Source organism: Megalops cyprinoides, chromosome 18, assembly GCF_013368585.1.
Source record: "Megalops cyprinoides isolate fMegCyp1 chromosome 18, fMegCyp1.pri, whole genome shotgun sequence".
Classification (NCBI taxonomy): Eukaryota; Metazoa; Chordata; class Actinopteri; order Elopiformes; family Megalopidae; genus Megalops; species Megalops cyprinoides.
Window position 1 is genome coordinate 21561508 of NC_050600.1, and position 19325 is coordinate 21580832.

Consider the following 19325-nt stretch of genomic DNA (forward strand, 5'->3'; position numbering starts at 1 on the left):
TTTGAACATTAAAACATGTATGTCTTCTGTTGTACAGATACAACCGTCACAAAAACTATAAATGCCTTTTGGATTATGTTCTTCCTCCGATCTTTGGCTGACACATAATTCCCATCAGTTTTAATCATTCTCAACTTTATTATTTTTACAACTGCAGTATGTATCAATTAAGCACCACCATGACAGAGAGCGGTTTTACTGTAAATCACCAAGGGGTCTCCTAAACAGTTTCTTTTTAATATTAAATATTGTTGTGCATGTGGCAGACCTTCCAAACCAATACAGCCAAGGTGAACTCACCAACTCTTAGGATCCCCTCTCGGATGCCTGGTCTTCTCAGCTCCAACAGCAACTGGAGCCACAGCAGTGAGTCTAACATTTTTAGGTTAGTTGTATTTGAAAATGATGGCACAGGTAGTAGGCCAACTCCAAGCTTCAGGTAACTGTCAACAAACAGGTGACTCCAAAAACGCAGTCTTGCGAGTCCCAGCGAAACGTACGGTCTACTAGCTTCTCAGCAGAAAAAACAGCGTTCGAAAAGGGCCAAAGTTATTGTAACCCTCATAAATGCAGTCTACTTGTCATTAGAGCAATTTCCACACTCCTAAACCCAAACTGCATCAATAATCACCAGCGTCTAGTCCAGTTCAAAGTTGTCATCATAGCTTTCCTCTATCCTTGTCTTCCAGTTAGTGGTGTACCTTTTTATGGGAGGGAGGCTGCCTCTAACGGCTTGATGATGTCAGCAGCATGTGCCAAATAGAAGAACTGAAACAAAAAAGTACGTATGTGGGGGTCTCTATGACTCAATGACACCACCTGGAACTGGGCAATTGAGTAACTAGGGAAATTCTGCCAGTAAGAGGGGCTAAAGGTCAAAGAGTCCTGAGAAGTTCCTGAGGCTGAGATAGAACAGGAAGTGTTTCCTAACTGTCATAGTTGAAGGTAGATGTGCAAAATACTGGTAGCGGGGGTGTGAATATATCTGATCATGTTTTTTGAAAAACATGCAGTTACACTGAAAGCATACCATTACTCAGTGAAGCAATAACAGTGCTGATATTGCGCATACTTATATTTAATGGCAGGAAATATCGATCGCGCATTTGCATTTTTCAAGTCACGTTTTTATTGGTTCAACAAGGGAACAAATTCATTGGAGGGGCCAATGCGTGAGTGACCTTCTGTAAAACAACATGGATGCATCTGGAAAAACATTTCTGCATCATTGGCAAGATCACAGTAAGTTTTATGATGGTTCAGCGTCTCGCCTGTGGCAGGTCCATTGTGTATAGCCGGCTAACAAACAAGATGACAAGTCAACGTTAGCTGGACTTTTCCTCCTGAGCACGGACGGCCATTGATTAAGTGTCAGATGGCCCCCCGACGTGCCGCGGTATTATGCAACCTGATCGCTATTGGCTGATTACAGCCACACGGGAATGATAACTACCGCTCATCAAGCTGGAGCTGGCTAGTCAACTAAGTGAAATGTCGTAGAAAAAAAAAAGATAAACAGCTGTTACTTATGGGAGTGAATGTACACAAACTAGCAGTGGAAACACTGGATGATCTCCATAAGTAATATTACAACGTTGTACAAGGATTGTCCACATTCACCACTCACATTGCCATTAAACACAAAAAACAGAGGCACTCGTGTCAACGCTGTAAGACAACATAACTATCCCTAGGTGTGTCCATGCTCTCCTCACCCAACATCTCTCATTTATAACCTAGTGGGCGTGACTAATCGTTTAGGGCAGTTTAACTGAACCTCACTCTGAAACTGATGAGAAAATGGTTTCCTACTATAAGGTTTGTAAATCTTTGACACAGGACCCTGTGCACACATTAACACACCTAACAGGAAGGAAAATGTCCATGGTGAAGACTGCATCTTCACAATAAATTTGTTTATACATACATACACATACAAAGAATCGCAAGAATGATGAAATTTAGCTTTGAGGGCCAAACTTCAAAAATTCATAACTAAAAAAGTATTTGGAGTAGAGCTATAGGATTTTGCAAGGTCCCATGAATTTAATAGAAGTCTTTACATGAATTTTTTCGAGAAAATCCATGACATGAACTGGGAGGTTGTAGATGAGTTGGCATGGAATGATCATACAATGTTCATATAGAACCACTGCTGTGGGAAGGTATTTGTTGAACTGCAGTTTAACACCATAACAGGGTAATGCAAACCATGCCAAAGCAAAATTAGCATTTCCCTGCACATTTACAAACAGCAAGACAACACTGTTGTAAGCTAATGGCATAAAAATAAAAATGACCTTTCCCTCAGTCAGGCCTTTGGTAGAAGAGATAATACTCACTCTATGCCTTATTAATATTAGTTTAGTGAATCATAAATAGGCCATTGATTCAGTCTAATCCCTGTCAGTTACAAGAGGACTGTTTAAATGAAAGCTTTTTTTAAATATAAAGTTCCTCTCATTGCCCCTTGCTGTTTAAAAAATCATACACGTATTGTATTTACTATAGAATACAAAATGTTCAAAATATTTTAAAAAATACTAATATAAGCTTTTCTATCGACAGGACAAATTTGCTAACTGTTCACATTTCAGTCTCAAACTTGGTTTATGGGCATAAATTGGCATTATAATTTACCCCTACAGCTCATGGATCTGTAAACACAGCTGGAGTCATGGGTCATCCTGTACTGTAGATGGCACTGCACTCCACGCAATCAGGGATTGAGCAGGTAAAAAACGGATTTACTAACAGCACAACCTGGAGGTAATGTAGATTTCACAGTCAGAAAGGTGGGGGTGTAATTAGTAAGCTGTAGGTCTCAGGACCTTCTAAAACTGGCCACCATGTTAACTCTGGGACAAGGCTCCGTTAGCCCTGACTGTGGAAGTAGCTGCCGACAGTGGTAGATGTGCTTACAGTATGTGTGAACACACAAGTGCTCGTAACCAACGGCTACCGTTTGCGATGCCGCACCCTCCGCTTGATGGGGAGGAAGTTCTCATCCGACACGTAGACATCGGTGCGTTTCAGGGCCCTGTGTTTCCTGCCCTTTAACCTTTCCCTGCACTTCCTGCCTTTCCGGTCGCTGCGTTTCCCTGAGCTGAACGGACCGGCTCCTGCGTTGCCTTTCACGGGGGGTGTGGCTGCCCCAGACGGTCTCTTTTCAGGGCCTCCGGGTCTGAGGGACTCCTCCCCCTCCCGCCTGGCCGCCCCTGCCCCTTCTCCACGCTGGGCCATTGCCTCCCTCCGCAGCTTCTTGATCTGCCGCCTCTCCTTCCTCTTCTCCGGCCACGTCTTCATCCTCTGTGGCTGCCTCTCCCCCTTCCTGGCGCTCGGAGTTCCCCCTTTACCCTCTCCCTCTTTGTCCTTTTTCCTCTTGCTGGGAGGCTCGTTTTCTCTGGCGCCGCCTTGTGGCCCAGCAGAGAATTGCAGGAGGCCAGCTTCACGCAGCTCTGGAATGCACACCCAACACCAGACATTGTTACTCCTGCCGTCTACACATAAAAAGTCACTGCACATTTATTACATACAGACTACATTTCTTCACAGGAATACTTCAGCATGTACATTATGACAGGACCCCTGGCTGTTTCTGCTTTAAAGCCTCCACCATTCAGGCCTTGTTAATGTTTAGGAAGATGAGGGCGGCACCTTTTGCCTTCTGCTGGAATCTGCTGTCACGCAGGATGACGTCCTGAGGTGTGTCATAGTGGGAGACGTAGGGGACAGTCGGGAAGGCTTCACTGGACATCCTCCTCTGGCTGCACACCTGTGAGAGACACACATACAGCCCCCATTCTTCAGTGCCTTGATCTGTCCTGTGATGTGTGTATGTGTGTGTGTGTGTGTGTGTGGTTGTGGGTGTTTGTATCCAGCCCTAGGCTGGATGGTGAGACATTTCCCTGCACTCACAAAGCCAAAGTGTCCTCTCCTGGAGCAGTTGTAGCAGTAGGCAGGGCTTCTGTGAGTGTCTGTGCGGTCTGGCTTCACCACGGAGCCTGTTTGGGTCTGAAAGACACAGGTCGCCACATCAACAGGGCAGCATACGAAGGTGTATGAAACTACTGGTACCTCAATAGCCCTGGACAAGGGGACCCACTAAGCAAATAAGCCATGTGCTGTAACGCCCAGAACCATGAAACCTTGACATTACAGTTCTGTACCCGGTAGCAGCAGGATTTTAAAGAGCAGGTGAGGGCTGTTGGTGTATTCATGGTGTTCATTTAGACGATGGTCAGGGTTTGGTCCAAATCATTGCATTCACAAAGTAAGTGCGAAAGAAAGAACGATAATCTGACTCACTGAGTGACCACTTTTTTCAACCTCTGACCTCTGCCTAATGGTGAAGAAGAAAATGAGAAAACATAACATCGTACAGTACTGTCAGCATCAAATGAAAGTCTGGGATAAATGACTCTACATATTGTGCAGATGAATATGTCACTAAGAAGCCTGCTTGAGCATCCCAGTGTGAACAGGACATCCCTGGACCCAGCCTAGTACTATCGCACCCGTGGAATAGGCCCTTATCCTGCAGCGCGGCATTAGCCAGCCAAGTGGCCATTTAAGATTCGCGGCGGCTACACTAATACTTATTTATGCTGTGTTAGTACGCGGCTTCCTATCCCCTCAATCGTCCTCCAAAGCTGCAAGATGTAAAAAGCGTCATTTTATTAAATATAAAGAGGCCCATTATCAAGCCACTCGAGGATTTTAATGCGGTGATATTTCTCGCCGGTTCTGGACACGAGCTCTGAATGGAATAAGCTATTCATGAACGGCCGGCTCCAGAATCCTCTCTATTCGCTCTCTCTCAGTCTCTCTCTCCCCCTCTCTCTTTCTCTCTTCCCCCTCCACCCCCCCCCCCCCCCCACCACCACCACAAACATTCAAATAATCTGTTTTTTTTTTTTTTTTGCAGGACGATATCTGCCTGCGATTACCCAGGCTATCAATATATGGGAGTAATAACCGGGGAGATAGCATTACCTAGGAAAAAAAAAAAAGGGCCGTTCCCATCTGCCCCGGCTGCTGAAGGCTTTTCATGCTTCGGTAAGTTCGGTAAATATCGGCCGATAAAGAGCGTAAGCCTACCAAAAGCACGGATTTGCTCTTAATGTCTCCTCAAAGTGCGGCCCCCCGATGCAACGATTACAAATTATTTTCTCCTAACGTCATTTTTACACGGCCCCCTTTTTTTTCCGCATGAGTAGTCCGCGGCCGAATGAATGAAGGGCATTAAAACAGTTCATCATTATCGGGAGCGGGACCCGGCCTCTCTCCCCTTTTTCTGCGGGACGGAATCTCCATCACAAAAGGGCAGGAGATCAGCGCCCTTGCCCCTCCTGGCGTCCCCCCCCCCCCACCCCCACCTCCGCCCAGTCCTCCCTCCCTCCCTCCACACCAGCTCATCTCTGATGCAAATTGGCCTGTAGGGCCGGCTCCCCCCTGTGACCTTGAGGTTTCCTTTATCGCGCTGTGCTCCGAATCTCCCCCTTCTCATCCGCTCATTACTGCTGTCTGTGTGTGTGTGTGCGTGTGTTTGTATCAGTGTGTATGTACGCTTCAGTCTGCGTTTGTCTATATGTGTGTGTGTGCCTCTCTACCTCTGTTGTGTATCTTTGTGTGTTTTTACCTTGGCTTTTGTGTCTGGGTGTGTATCTGTGTATGTGTGAGCCTGTGTGTGTGTGTGTTGTTAATTAACGGGACTGCATTTAACCCCTGCTAAAAGGAGTCAAGTTCAACTCTGTTGTCTTTGCATTGAATGTAGAAGGATTACAAGGTGTAGGCAGGGCTCTTATAGATACAGTAAACTAACCACACTAACCAACAGTATTTGTGTGGTGATGTAATATACAGTACGTATACTGTTGGTTGACACTGACACAACAAGGTACTAAAATCTTTTCTTTTTAGTAAAACCTATGATTTTTAAATTTTAATTTTTAATTTTTTACTTGATATCCTATGATTCATGATGGACTGCTGTGATGTTTTTATTCTGTAGCACTCTGAGATTTGCTTCAAATGTAAAGTGCTTTACAAATAAAATGTATTACCATTTATTATTATTATTATTAAAACCTAGCCTGCCGTGACCACTGGATTACAGATACATGCTACGTCATGTACAATGACTGTTCATTTATTGCGTGCAGAACTAACAAGCAAGCTGTTTCTGAGTCATTGTACGCAATTTTTCACACAATACCATACGTCATTAACTGCACTATTTACTGCCGTCACTAAAAACAGACACTGGAGACGCTATGCTATGTTGCTGTTAGTAAGAACGAGCAGACGTGTGACTGTATGACCCGGGCACGGGTGCGGTGTGCGGGGTTCGGCCGGCACTACCGTGACTCCGCAGGCCTGGTGGGGTGACTCACGTCTGCAGGGAGGGGGGGGGGGGGACACGAGGGACACGGATGAAGGGAGGAACGTCGCGTTCGGTTACACGCGCTGATCACAGGTCGGCGGGTCACGCTCCTCGCGTCACAGCGAGCCCCGCTTGCGCACACTCCACGCCAGCTCTCACGGCCCCCAGCGCTCTCTCAAGGACAGACTGTCCATCTCGCTCCCACCCGGTGTTGAATAATGATTACTGTTGGTGCGCTCCACTCTCGTCCAGTGTTAAGTACTTGTTACCAATGGGATACTTCAGTCGCACTCAGCTATAAGTAATATTCATGGATAAAATACTTCACTCTCAGCTGGTGTTAACAATCCATGGCTCATGGGATACTTCAGTCTCACCTGGTGCTAAATTATGCTTACTAATGGGATACTTCACCCTCACTTAGTATTAAAAATTACTTACTGATGTAATATTTCATCCTCACCCACTGTTAATTCTCATTTAGTGGGCTAAGGGCTAGTTAACTCTTGCCCAGAATTATCTATCTTTAATGCAGAGTTGGCCCATTTTCTGTGATGGGGTTTCATATGCATTGCAATCACCCAGCATTAACTACTGCATCTTTCTAGGATAGGCTAGCTCACTAAGCTGGTGTTACACTGCTCAGTAATGGAATCCTATACCTTATCTCGCGTGCCACTCTTAATCAGTGCAGTATGACTCTCACTCAGAGTTAAACTACAGCCAGGCAGTGAAATGCTTCCATGCTCTTTGGAGAGAGCGATGGCACAATACAGAAACCCATTATATCTGATGAATTCCAGCGTACAAAGCGGTGCAAAATAATGATCACCACGGCTGCTGTCTAAATGCCACCCTCCCCATTGCTAATGCCAGCTCTGACCATTAAGGGTTCTGACCATTAACCATTCTGTAAAGTCAAACATGCTCCCATTTGCACAATACCGTGCACAAAGTGAAATATTCCTTGTGTTGCGGTATATTGTGTTTTCCACAGGTAGATTTCAGAGCCACTAGCAGCTTGCAGATAGGAGACATGAGGCCAATGAATTGTTGGGGGATGATCAGGTGACTAAATGGAGAGAACCCGAATGGGAATAGGACCAGGACACTGGAGTTAACACCCCTGACATGGTATTGGTTGCCAGTTCGATTCTTCGCCGGGCCAGTGCCGTTGTACCCTTGGGCAAGGTACTCAACTGAAAAATTGCCTCAGTAAAATATCCAGCTGTATAAATGGATAATGTGTAAAACTGTAACCTTTGTAAGTCGCTCTGGATAAGAGCGTCTGCGAAATGACAACAATGTAATGCAATGTAACGTCCCCATCACTGTGCTGGGGCTTTGGACTTTATCTGACACAGAGACGACAGTGCCCCCTACGGCTCATCATATGCTTTCCCCGTGTCTATCCAAGTGCCAGCTAGGCCCAGCTCCACCCACTTACACCCGTCTGGAATTAGCAGGCCACATGGGCAGTATGGCAGCAAAGGGCCCGCTTGATACAGGACTATTGTATAAACCGTAATTGCAGAGAACCCTGCTGGAACATTCCGTAAAGACAGTCAGCTGTCACAATGGCATGTCAACGATAACGGGAGGCATGTTTGCGAGGAATCAATCCCGAAGATCTGCCAATTGTGGGGCATAAAGAAGAGTGCTATCGCGTCTCTCTTCCGAAAGGTTGGCGGTGTCAGTGAACCTACACAAACCGAGACGGGCGTCTGATAAGCGCCTGGCAGTCAATCTGCTCACGACAAAGAGGAAACCTTTCTATTCCCAACTGTCAGCTCTGACAGACTGTGTCTGCCGCATCATTCACTACTGCGGTGTGTCGCGTGTGCTCATGTCTAAGCACTACAGTGTGATCCTCAGAGCATGGCTCAACCTATCCCAAGCACCACACAGGGTACTACAGAATGGAGACGCCATCTGATTCTGTAGTACTGCACGCTTTCTTAGTCATAGAATCGATGAAACCCTGATGAGAAGCCTAGTATATCTTCCTGCCCTAATTCAGAAAAGAATTCAGGTGAAAGAAACAGCGTATGTTTATTCAACAATCCCACTGTTTATTTTCTGTTACCTTGTTAACTTATTAATAGGTAAGATCAGCTATTAGTTAAAACCCACTGTTACTGGCTTACATAAATGTGTATGACACTGTTTCTGTCTGCGCATTTCTGTATGCGAGACTGAGTATATGTACATGTGTGTGTGTGCACTCCTATACTTGTCTGTGTATGTATGCCTGTGCACATGCATACATATGTGTGTCCATGTGTGTATGTGTATATGTGTATGTGTACATGTGCTTGTGTGGCTACATCTGTGTGTATATGTTTGTACACTCATGTTTAAGTGCATGTGTGACTGCATGTGTGTGTGTACATGTGTACGTGTGTCTGGGCTTGTGTGTGCATGCGTGTTTCTATTGTGATGGAAGTTGCTCTAAATGAATGCAATGTAAATGTGTTTAAGCATCTGAGCACATGTGTTTGTGTGTGTGTGTGTGTGCGTGTGTGTGCGTGTATGTTTAAGTACTGAGCAATGTGTTTGTATTAGTGTGTGTCTGTGTGTGTGTGTGTGTGTGTGTGTGTGTGCGCGTGTGTGTGTGTTTGTGTACGTGCGCCTGCGTGTGCATGCCTGCGCGCTGGTGACATTTCCGCCGGCTCACATTCATTAGCGGTGTGATAGCGTGGGGGTGATGGTGATCCTGGCCCGCTGCTGATATCACAGTGAGACCGTTCTCCTGCTGTACGGGGTGGGTGGGGGGGGGGGGTGTTTAATCAAACACAACACGAGCGGCCTGTATCGGCGTCTCAGATTATCTACTCCACTGGGCCACAACAGCCCCGGTCCTGATTAAGGCTGCTCTTTATTAAAGCACAACCCTGAGAAAATATTACTATTAATGAGAAACGGAACTGGAATAAAATAACACTTTGCCACCTGGGGGATCCCCCGGTGTCCGGGGCGATACTTTCGCTAACCGCCGGCGTTCGCAGCCCAGATACCACAGCGACAACTCCTGTACGCCTGTCACGTGATCATATAACCTTTCACTCACTTTATAGTAACCGTGCTTTTGAAAACAGCCTTATAAGCATGACATTACCGCGTTATAAAGCGTTCATAAGTGAACGCGGTCTTGCAGAAAGGCTAACAAAGGGATTCGACCGATACTTTCCTGGAAAGTTTTCGCTTTTTACATTACTTGCTATGCCACCATACGCCGACTTCCGCCGAAACTGCATCTGACTGCTTTTCAGTGTGGTTATGTCATTCTTACTAATGCGTTACAAAGGTGTTATGCCTGGTTACGTAGGGGCAGACGATGAAGTGTGTCCATGAAGCCTCCCGGAGCATATCGGGCCGAGGGTCCCGGCTCACGCTGCCTGCTCTGCGTTTTCTAGGCCATCTTCAGTCTCAGCGACAGCCTCCGGGAGCCAGCCACCAGAGAGGGCACGCCCCGACAGGTAACTCATTACTGTCAAATTAAAAATCCAGCAAAGCCCAAAAACAAGCCCGTTATCAGTGGCTGGGTCTGAGGCTCCCGCCCTGCTGAAAATTCATGCGGTCGCAGAGGTGTAAACAGCTCATCTAAATACCCTGTATATTTTTATGCTCAAAGGTGCGTGGGGGTAACTAATACATATTAAGTATGCGTGAGATTGGGGGAGCGAGGCGCTCCAATCAGAGCGGTACCGGCAGCACTGGGAGCAGTGTGGCGTGGGAGGTAGGGGCGGAGCCTGACCTGAGGAGCCTGGGCGTGTCCGTCAGTGCAAACGCACACGGGCGCGCGCCGCTCACACACACACACACACACACACACAGTCACACGCACGCATACACATACAAACATGTACACGTACACTTACATGCACGCACGGAACCATACATGCACATACGCAATCTCACAAAAACACAGAAGCGCACAAACACATAAACTTACAGACAAAACACACTCTCTCTCACACACACACAGAGACACACATATTCAAAACATACACACTTGTGAGCAAGCATGTATGTACACACATACATACAAGCATGCTCACAAAAACAAACTCACACGCATGCATACAGATACAAACGGCCATCCACACATAAACATATGCATGCGTTCACACACACACACACACACACACACACACACACGCACGCACACACACACGCACACACACACACACACATATGCGTGCGCGTACACACACACACACACACACACACACACACACACTCGGCACATTACCTTGGGTGGCGACAGGCCTCTAATCCTTAAGCCCACATTAGCTCAAACTGTTACAAACTACAATCAGTGTGTGCAAACAGCCTTTGTGTAAATGAGGGATTTGGGGAAGGGGGCGGGCTCTTTGGACAGCCTATGCATACATTACGGGGCGCCCAGGGGGCCTCCTCCAGACGCTCTTTAAACAAGCTACTGTACACAGCACGGGAGGTCACACACTGCAGCACACACGGCCGCACGCAAGCCAGCAAACAAGACGTAACACACGCGATAAGAAAATGTATGTGATAAGGAAACATGTGTGACCTACTTCGGCAAACTGTACCGTCCTCACACCCTGCAGCTCATAAATACTTGCAACAGTGGAAAAATATTTACACAGAAATATCTCGCACATTAGCAAATCAATATTAATTTAAATGTTAAACAAGCTTTTCTGTAATGAATGCCACAATGCGGTTCCTATTTTTACAACTGTCATCTATAGTTTTACTGTCAAGGACATATGAAAGATGCATAAAAAAAGGGTCTGTGTAAATTTCTGTAATTTATGAATGTAATTTAGCAGGCTACCTTACCTAACTTGACTTTTGAATTATATCACAAACTAAATCCAGGACATTATTTTGTATATTAGAGTTACACCTGAATGTGTTAACAACACACTACATATTAAAATACAACTACAAATATGCAAGAACTTGAGCATATCGGGTGATGCACAGTATCTGCGAAGTGAAAAAAAAAAACAAAAGTTTTTCGAGATGTAGATGAGCTGTCTGGCTGTTGTTAGCGTGGGTGAACACACCATGAAAGTGAATTTCCATGATTCTGCAGACAGGGCGCAGCACGTTAGCGTGGCAGTGCAGGGCGTTAGCAAACATGTTAGCGGGGCCGTAAGGCTGCGAGGCTGAAATGGGACGAGGGGGCACCGACAGTGGCCGAGAGCATAGCAGATTTTAGATGTTCCATCTTCCCTCCTGAACCGGATGTGATCCTGGAGCCAGGTCTGTTGCGTTATCTTCTTACAGATTCCGTCCCAGAATAGCAAATCCCTGCACCAGCCTCTGTTCCACATCCTCCCCTCACCCCCACCCAAAACAGCAAAGAAACAGAGTTTTCAATGATTCGAATGCACGACCACGAAGTCATAAACTGCTTACATGAAAATTTACTGAAATGGCCTGTTAATAAACACTCCTTATTCAGACATTCTCCCAGCACTGTTCCTAAAAGCCAGGCCTCTGTGAACACGTGAATCGGTGTGCAACTCCTTGTGGCCTCCACCCTCTTAAAAGCTCCGAGACGTCCTGGCAGGCTGCACATGAAATGGCATCAAAATGACAGTCTGAAATGCAACGCAATGCCTTTCAAGCTTCTTAACAGGAACTCGCTGGAAAATAAAGCCCTGGCCGAGTGTTTTGGAAGACGCGCTATGGTTTCATAAAACTGCCTCATAAAGGCCGTGCGCTCAGCCCAGCTGAGTGCTTCCCCGGTGTCGGTTTCCCATTCAAACATTAAAACTTCATCCAGAAACAGATTCATTCATGAAATTTTAAAATCGCTTTTGCTGTAAACTAAACTAATGACTGTTTTCAGAGAAACGCATTTGATGCTGTTTAAATCAGAACAGCATTGATTCTGGAATGTAGCGCTTTCAGGTGGCTTCAGGGAGGAAGGGACACGTCCATATAAGGATGAGACCAAATATTTTGTTATTATAATACTCAACCAGTAATTCAATCATCAGTGAGATATCTAACTGATTATGGGCATCAGTATTCAAAGGCTTGTTGATTCTCAAAAAATAAGAAAAATTCTTTTTTAAAATATAATTATCCTTAATATTCATAAAGGAGGGTTTAAGAACCCAGCAAAAGAACAATAATGCACTGTTATTATTGATTTTCCTGCCTGAACGTGTGAATGAATGCAGAAAGAACTGGAGTTTGAGTGTTAGTGCAAAAGGCGGGGATAGACCATTTGAATATCCAACCTTAGCAGTGATCGAATATTTGACTTCCAATTTAATGCGAATGCGCATCTGTTCTTCCACACTCTCAGAACCACAGCGCGTTCGATCTACCCAGTCACACAGCGACACTGCAAAGGTGAAAAGTGTCGCGATGCAGAATGCAACACTACCCCCGACCAATGGGAGCGCACGGCAGAACTGCGCGAGTCATGCACACACTCACACGCGCACACGCAAACACGGTCTCACACATTCCCACTTGGGAACCTTCTCGGTGGACAGCGTGAACGCACAGGTCTGTGGCCCCCAAATGAAAAAGTGGAAACTGCAGCCCGGCGTTTAGGCATTACGGAGGAGCCGAATCTTACATCTTCTATCAGGGTCTTGATGACCAGACCCCCCCGCCCCCACCCCCCCCCTCCGTCCTTTCCTCCCTGTCTGTGTTTACAGAGGGGCAGATGGGCTGCATGTATAAGCGCAAAGCTCGGAGGCTTCACAACAGACGATAAAACCCTTTCAATTTTCATGCCAGCTTCTTCTTCCTTTGTAATTCAAATGCGGCTGAGAAACTGGCAGCTCGCGGGACTCAAAGAAGCGCTGCCACAAATACCTTGTAATGCTATCGACCCTGTCCGGCCAAGCAGGGAGAGGCCCAAATGCCTGGTGTGTCTGCTTGCACCCTGATAACGCTATCCATCTTCTTAACTTAGGACAGGGGACGGGGAGGTGTGTGTATGCATGTGTGTGTGTGTGTGTGTGCGCCTGTGTGTGAGCGTGGGCGTGCGTGTGTTAGTGTATGTGTGTGTGTGTGTGTAGAGGCGTGTGTGTATGCACTTATGCGTGTCAATTTAGGAGCATCTCAGCATGGCCTCCCCAAACTACGGCCTTCCCACACGCACGGAAATGTGCCTCTGTGTGCTATCGCGAAACTGCATGGCACACACACACGTGCGCATGAACAGCATCTTTCTCTCTTTCGCACACATAAACCATCTCAAAAGAAACACACACACACACACACAATTACATACGCTAGCCCTGACTTCATAAGAATCCAAAACAATAGCTACACATCTATCCGGTTAAAAGAAAAAAAATTAGAAAGTAATAAAAGTAAATAAAATGAAAACAGGCATGCTGCGGCAGCCATCGTGTTGTAGAAGAACACAGCAAAGGAGCGCAAAATAAAACGAACCATCGCTGGAAGAGGAGGGGGACAATACTGTAAATGCCAGCGTGCTTCCGTTTGCCGGTTTCATTTGAATTCTTCCCCTCCTCAAGTTTGCGGGAGAGATAAACTGCAGGCATTGTGTCTCTTTCCTTTCCCCGCTGTAATCTGTGCCCTCTGCTCCCCGGGCTCAGATCTCTGTAATGTATGGAGAGGGGGGGGGGAGGAGGAATCCCACATTGTGATGAGAAGAAAGGAGCAGATCGGCTTATCGCGGGCCATCAGAAAGTTCATTAATCGGCCTGGCTTTCTGCCCTCTAAATTGAAAGGTTAAATCATCTTCGCTGGGACATTGTTCCCTGCACCCTACGGCCCCCGTCCACCCCCCCCCGTCCACCCCCCACCCAAAGCACTGTCTCTGGATCAGTGTCTGGGAATGAGGGGGGGGGGGGGGTGGTGGCTGTGGAGAGCAGGAGGTGAGTCCTGATTTGAGCTTAGCCCTCTCCTCTCTTCACACCTCCCAGTGATAACGGATTAGCCGTGTGCTATGTTCTCATGCCCATAGGACACAGGAAATGCCAGGGTGTGTGTGTCTCCCCATACACACAAATACACACACACACACACACACACATGCACAGGCCATTGGAGAGAAACTGCATTGTAAGGTCCAACACAGAAACAAACAGATCACACAGAATCTCCGCCTGTCATTTTAGTATACAGTTACACTGTGAATCTGCTGCAATGCATTGTGGGCACTCTGTAGATGTGCTTGGGAACTTCCTGGGTAAGCTTGTCGTGCAGCAGTGAGGGTGCACACTGTTCTTTCCAGGTCTGTTCATCCAGCACCTTTTCAACAAGCAAAATATTTACAATCCCCACAATGACGCCATTGACTTCAAAAAAATTTCCATTATCATAAATCATCGCAAGAAAGGGCACCTATAAATATAACTGGAAAGAACATGGTTGTACCTGCAATTGTGGCATGGAATAACACAGAAGTCATCCAGGAAAGTTAGTACATATTTGACATTAAACCAAAAGGACATCACACAATGAGCCAATGGGCTTTGAGGGCCTATTTATACCGGTTCTCAGCACATCCAACACTTTCTCTGGGCTTCATCTTGTAACTGAACCTCTGCACCTGACAAATAAATGCACCTTAAGTCTAAACCATGCGGACGTAATAACCGTGCCCGTGCAAAGAACGAGGCAGAGAAACGAGAGGAAGAGTGGCAGTTAAGTAATGCCGTCTTTAACGGATTTACACGTTTGCCGCTACGACCCCATTTTCTTCTGTATAGACCGTCTGGTGCAGAGCAGGCGGGGAGGTAGAGACCAGCGGTGTAGCTCTGGGGAGAGAGGCCGGGCCCGCGGCTCGTCGTCATTAACGCGGCCCTAATCTCTAACCGTGAATTCCCATGCATACGCGGGGGCGCTTATGGCGGTTTCACGGACGCAGTTCATGTTACATTACATTACGTTACTGGCCTTTAGCAGACACTCCTATCCAGATCTGCTTACATTGGTTACAGTCATTTACAATCTTATCCATTCATTCAGCTGGATATTTACTTGAGCAACTGTGTGTTAAGCAGCAGTGTCCCAGCGGGGGATTGAACCGGCAACCTTTCGGTTGCGAGTCCTGCTCCCTAACCACTATGCTACACCGCCGCCTCAGGCCTTGGGCATGGCAGACTTGACACGTGGGCTGCCGTTAAACAAGAAGGCGGTCATAATCGCACACACACACACGCGCGCGCGCGCGCGCACACACACTCCGGCCGCTGAGCCGCAGCATCCCTCTGCTTCCTGCCTGGGCTGTAAACCAATCAAAGCTCTGCATTAGCCTATTTAATTGCTTCTCCGCGCTGCCTATTAGCTGACAATTACCAGTCCATTAAAATGCCTAATAATTTTGCGCTTCATGAGGCTCGCCGCCATGGCGGGCGCATTCATATTCAGCGCCCCGGCGCGCCAGGGAGGCACCTTTGTCACGGGCTGAATGGGCCTCAAAGCCGCGAGATGAGGTCCACTTCCCAGAGAAAGAGTCCTCTGACTGCAAACTCTCCACATTACACTCGGAACGAGAGAGAGGAAGTGTGCAAGAGAGAGAGCATGAGTGAGTGTGCGTGTGTGTGTGCGCGTGTGTGTGTGTGTGTGTGTGGAGAAAGAGTGAGATAGGGAGAAAGTGGGAGTGTGTGTGTGTGTGAGACAGACTCAGAGAGAGAAAGAGAGAGGGGAGAGAAAGTATCTGTGTGTGTGTGTGTGTGTGTGTGTGCGCGTGTGTGTGTGTGTATGGAGCAAAAGAGAAAGAATAAGAGAGAGAGAGAGAGAGAGAGAGAAAGGAAAAGAGAGAGAGAGAGACAGAGAGAGAGAGGGAGAAGAGTCCTGACTGCATAGGGAACTAAATGAGGAGGAACAGTCATTCAGAGAGAAGAACAAATTCACCGAACATACATTTAAACAACCTTAACTGTCAGGTACATGAGTCAGTGTTAGGAATTATTCTGTACCATTTGTCAGAAATTACTGCTGACTGCTGGGCTTTAAAATTCATAAGACAAAATTGCCATAGATACTGGGTTTACATGCTGCAGCAGAGGTTCTAATTTACATTTAAGTTTTTTTGATCATAATTCATTTAAAAAATGTTACAAAATAATATCTGGCAAGAAGAACAGAATGACTGATTTATTGTGTACCCATTTTGTCATTCCTGAAGTTGCTTGGGGGAGGGGCATAGTATGTAATATTAGTTAATTTACCTATGACATTCTAAAGTTGATTTTGAAAACTCTGCAGACTCAAAAGAATACTAAAGGTAAGCAAACATGCACTACGCAAGATTTCAAAAGATTAAGATGGCTGGGCAGTAGAGTGGACGGTACACTGGAACTTAGAACTGCAAATAGACAGAACTGCAAATAGATATTTATGTGGATAAGACGTCTGACACAAGGAACATGCAGGTGAAGAGGCAGAAGTTGTTCTGTCTGTTTTGAGTAGAGCGAGGAAGAGAGCAGATGTTTTTCACAGGTGTGGGTACAGTTTCTGAAATAAGGCTGCCGGTTGCTCAGGGCTTAAGTAATCAGACATTAAGCTGGATCAGCGCGAGAGGGAGAGATTTCCACACTTTCTCAGGGTTTTAAGTGATCAGACACAGGGCTGAATCAGTGGGAGAGATTTAGATTTTTTTTGAAGGCAGTGTGTATAACTTGTTATGCAGTTTGCTGTGATGTGGATGAATGTTACAATTTTTTTCGCTCTCTAATTAAATGACATTTTAGGACCAAAACCAAGATGAGCCTTTGTTTTTCATTGATATTAGCAGCCTGAAGAAGACTGAAAACAGACTGAAATGTTATGGTAATGCAAATGTAACATTTTTGTGTAATAAACCCAAAAATTTGCACCCTATTCTTCTCACTATCTAATGTTGAGAGCTAATGACCTCATTCTCACATTGTGGAACCACAACAGTGTAAGTTCAGCAAGACATAAGTTTAGGAAGGGAGAACAAGTAGGTTCAACATGGCCTCGGAGAGATTACATCCCATTGTTGAAACAGTAAAGTAAGACTAAGTGTGTATATGTGTGTGCGTCTCTGTGTGTGCGTGCGTGCGTTTGTGTGTGTGTGTGTGTGGCGTGAGAGAACTCAGAAAGGCAGCAGGTGGGTCGGTTCCGACTCTGGAGTTCTGCCCTGTCCCCTGTCCGCTGTTGCCATGTGGACTCGGGACACTCGGGTCTCCTTGTCAATTCGCCAGAGGTCAGGCCCAAAGGCTCCATTGTCCTGGGAACACCAAGGACCTTTAGTGATGACTCGGCAGTCCGGAATTACAAATGGAAGGAGCTCATTCTCCGGGTGCTCCAGTGAAACGAAGGCTGATATATTATTATTGAGCTGGAGGATTTAAGCAAAAACCTCTTTTTAAAAAGAGGGGTATTCTACTTCCCGAGGAAGGTCACCCTGAATACTCACCAGGACAGACATTCTGTAAATCAGCAGGGGAAGACTCATCTGTTTCGCTGCTAACATTAATAATTATGTGTAGTAATACATGTTTGAAACATTATATTATTAAATGTTTATAACAACATAATGCACCTTTGATGAATGGCATTGATGAATGACGCTTCCAGCATCCGTTATTCTTTCTTCTTCCTATATTATGCACATACATTTATACATACATACACAGTGAGCACACCTTTACTGATTACTAGTCAAAAACAGCGCTGTTGATGGAAACGAGATGGCATTTTACACCATAGGAACAATCTTCCCTGCAAGGGAGGGTCATGGCCACAAGGGGGCGCTCTAACACAAAGCAGCCCCAAACATCCAAAGCCGAGCCTGTGTGCAGATTCGGAGGGGGAAGCACAAGTTGTACTGAAACAGGAGGATCCCTCAGGCTGGCATGAGTCGGCGGCTCCGCCAGGATCGCGGCCGGCGCGGCGGATCCTGTTACGAGAGCCAGCGCCACACCCTCAGCGGCTCAAACCTGAGAAAGCCTTTCCCCATTAAGTCAAACACGAGCCTTTTAGGAGACTCTGTCATAGATAATGACTGTGTGCTCCATCTGTATCCTGGAATAATTCCACTCCAGTAAACCTCTCCAGATACAGTACAGACAGCTAGCTAAATAATATTTGCATTATAAATAATGTCAGGAACAATGCGCGGCGTATTTTCTGGCTATCCATGCATGTCCATATGCGAGTGAACTGTAGTAACCTTTGATTTGAAATATTCCAACACGAGCTCATGTGAATTAAACATTCAGGGTGGGGAATAAGATGAAGGTAAAAACCAACATGAAACTGATACCAGGGAAAAATAAAGATTGAAACATGGAGATACTATCAATAAATAACTAAAGGCGAAACAAATTCTGATGGTTTCCTTGGAGCTGGGCGAGTGAGCATAAAACGAAGGCAGGGTGTTGTTTTTTTTTTCGGAAATCCCTCAATAGGACAAGACGGCAGGAAGGGGAGCTAACGCCCAGTCCAAAAACTGCAGTTCAGTGTTCCACTAAAATCTTCCAATGCGCCCAGTGGACCTTAACAGCCCTCCCATGGCTAACAAATATTCCATAAACGAATGTCCTTCCAATTAGGACAGAAGAATCGTATGATTATTAAAACTTAAACGCTATACCTATGAGGACCACAACAAGGACATGAACATTTGCTTTCTTTGAACGTGTTTGAGAAGCACAAATCCATCGGCATTAAATCATAACTGTACCGGTTTACAGAAACAATGGACATTTTAATATTTAGCAATTTAAAGTCAGAAAACAGACAAATGCATTCATACTACACTTCCATTCACACACAGTTTGGAAATGTAATTAATCTTTTGAGGTTATTTATTACTAGTATACGATTACTTAATTTAAGTGTATTCAGTGAGTGAATGTGGAAATCTATTTCAACTATTTTATTGAAATGCATAAATGGCTTATTCAGAATTTAAAAAATCCTTTCCTAATGTTCATAATAACGTGCAATTTCAAACAAAGGGGTTATA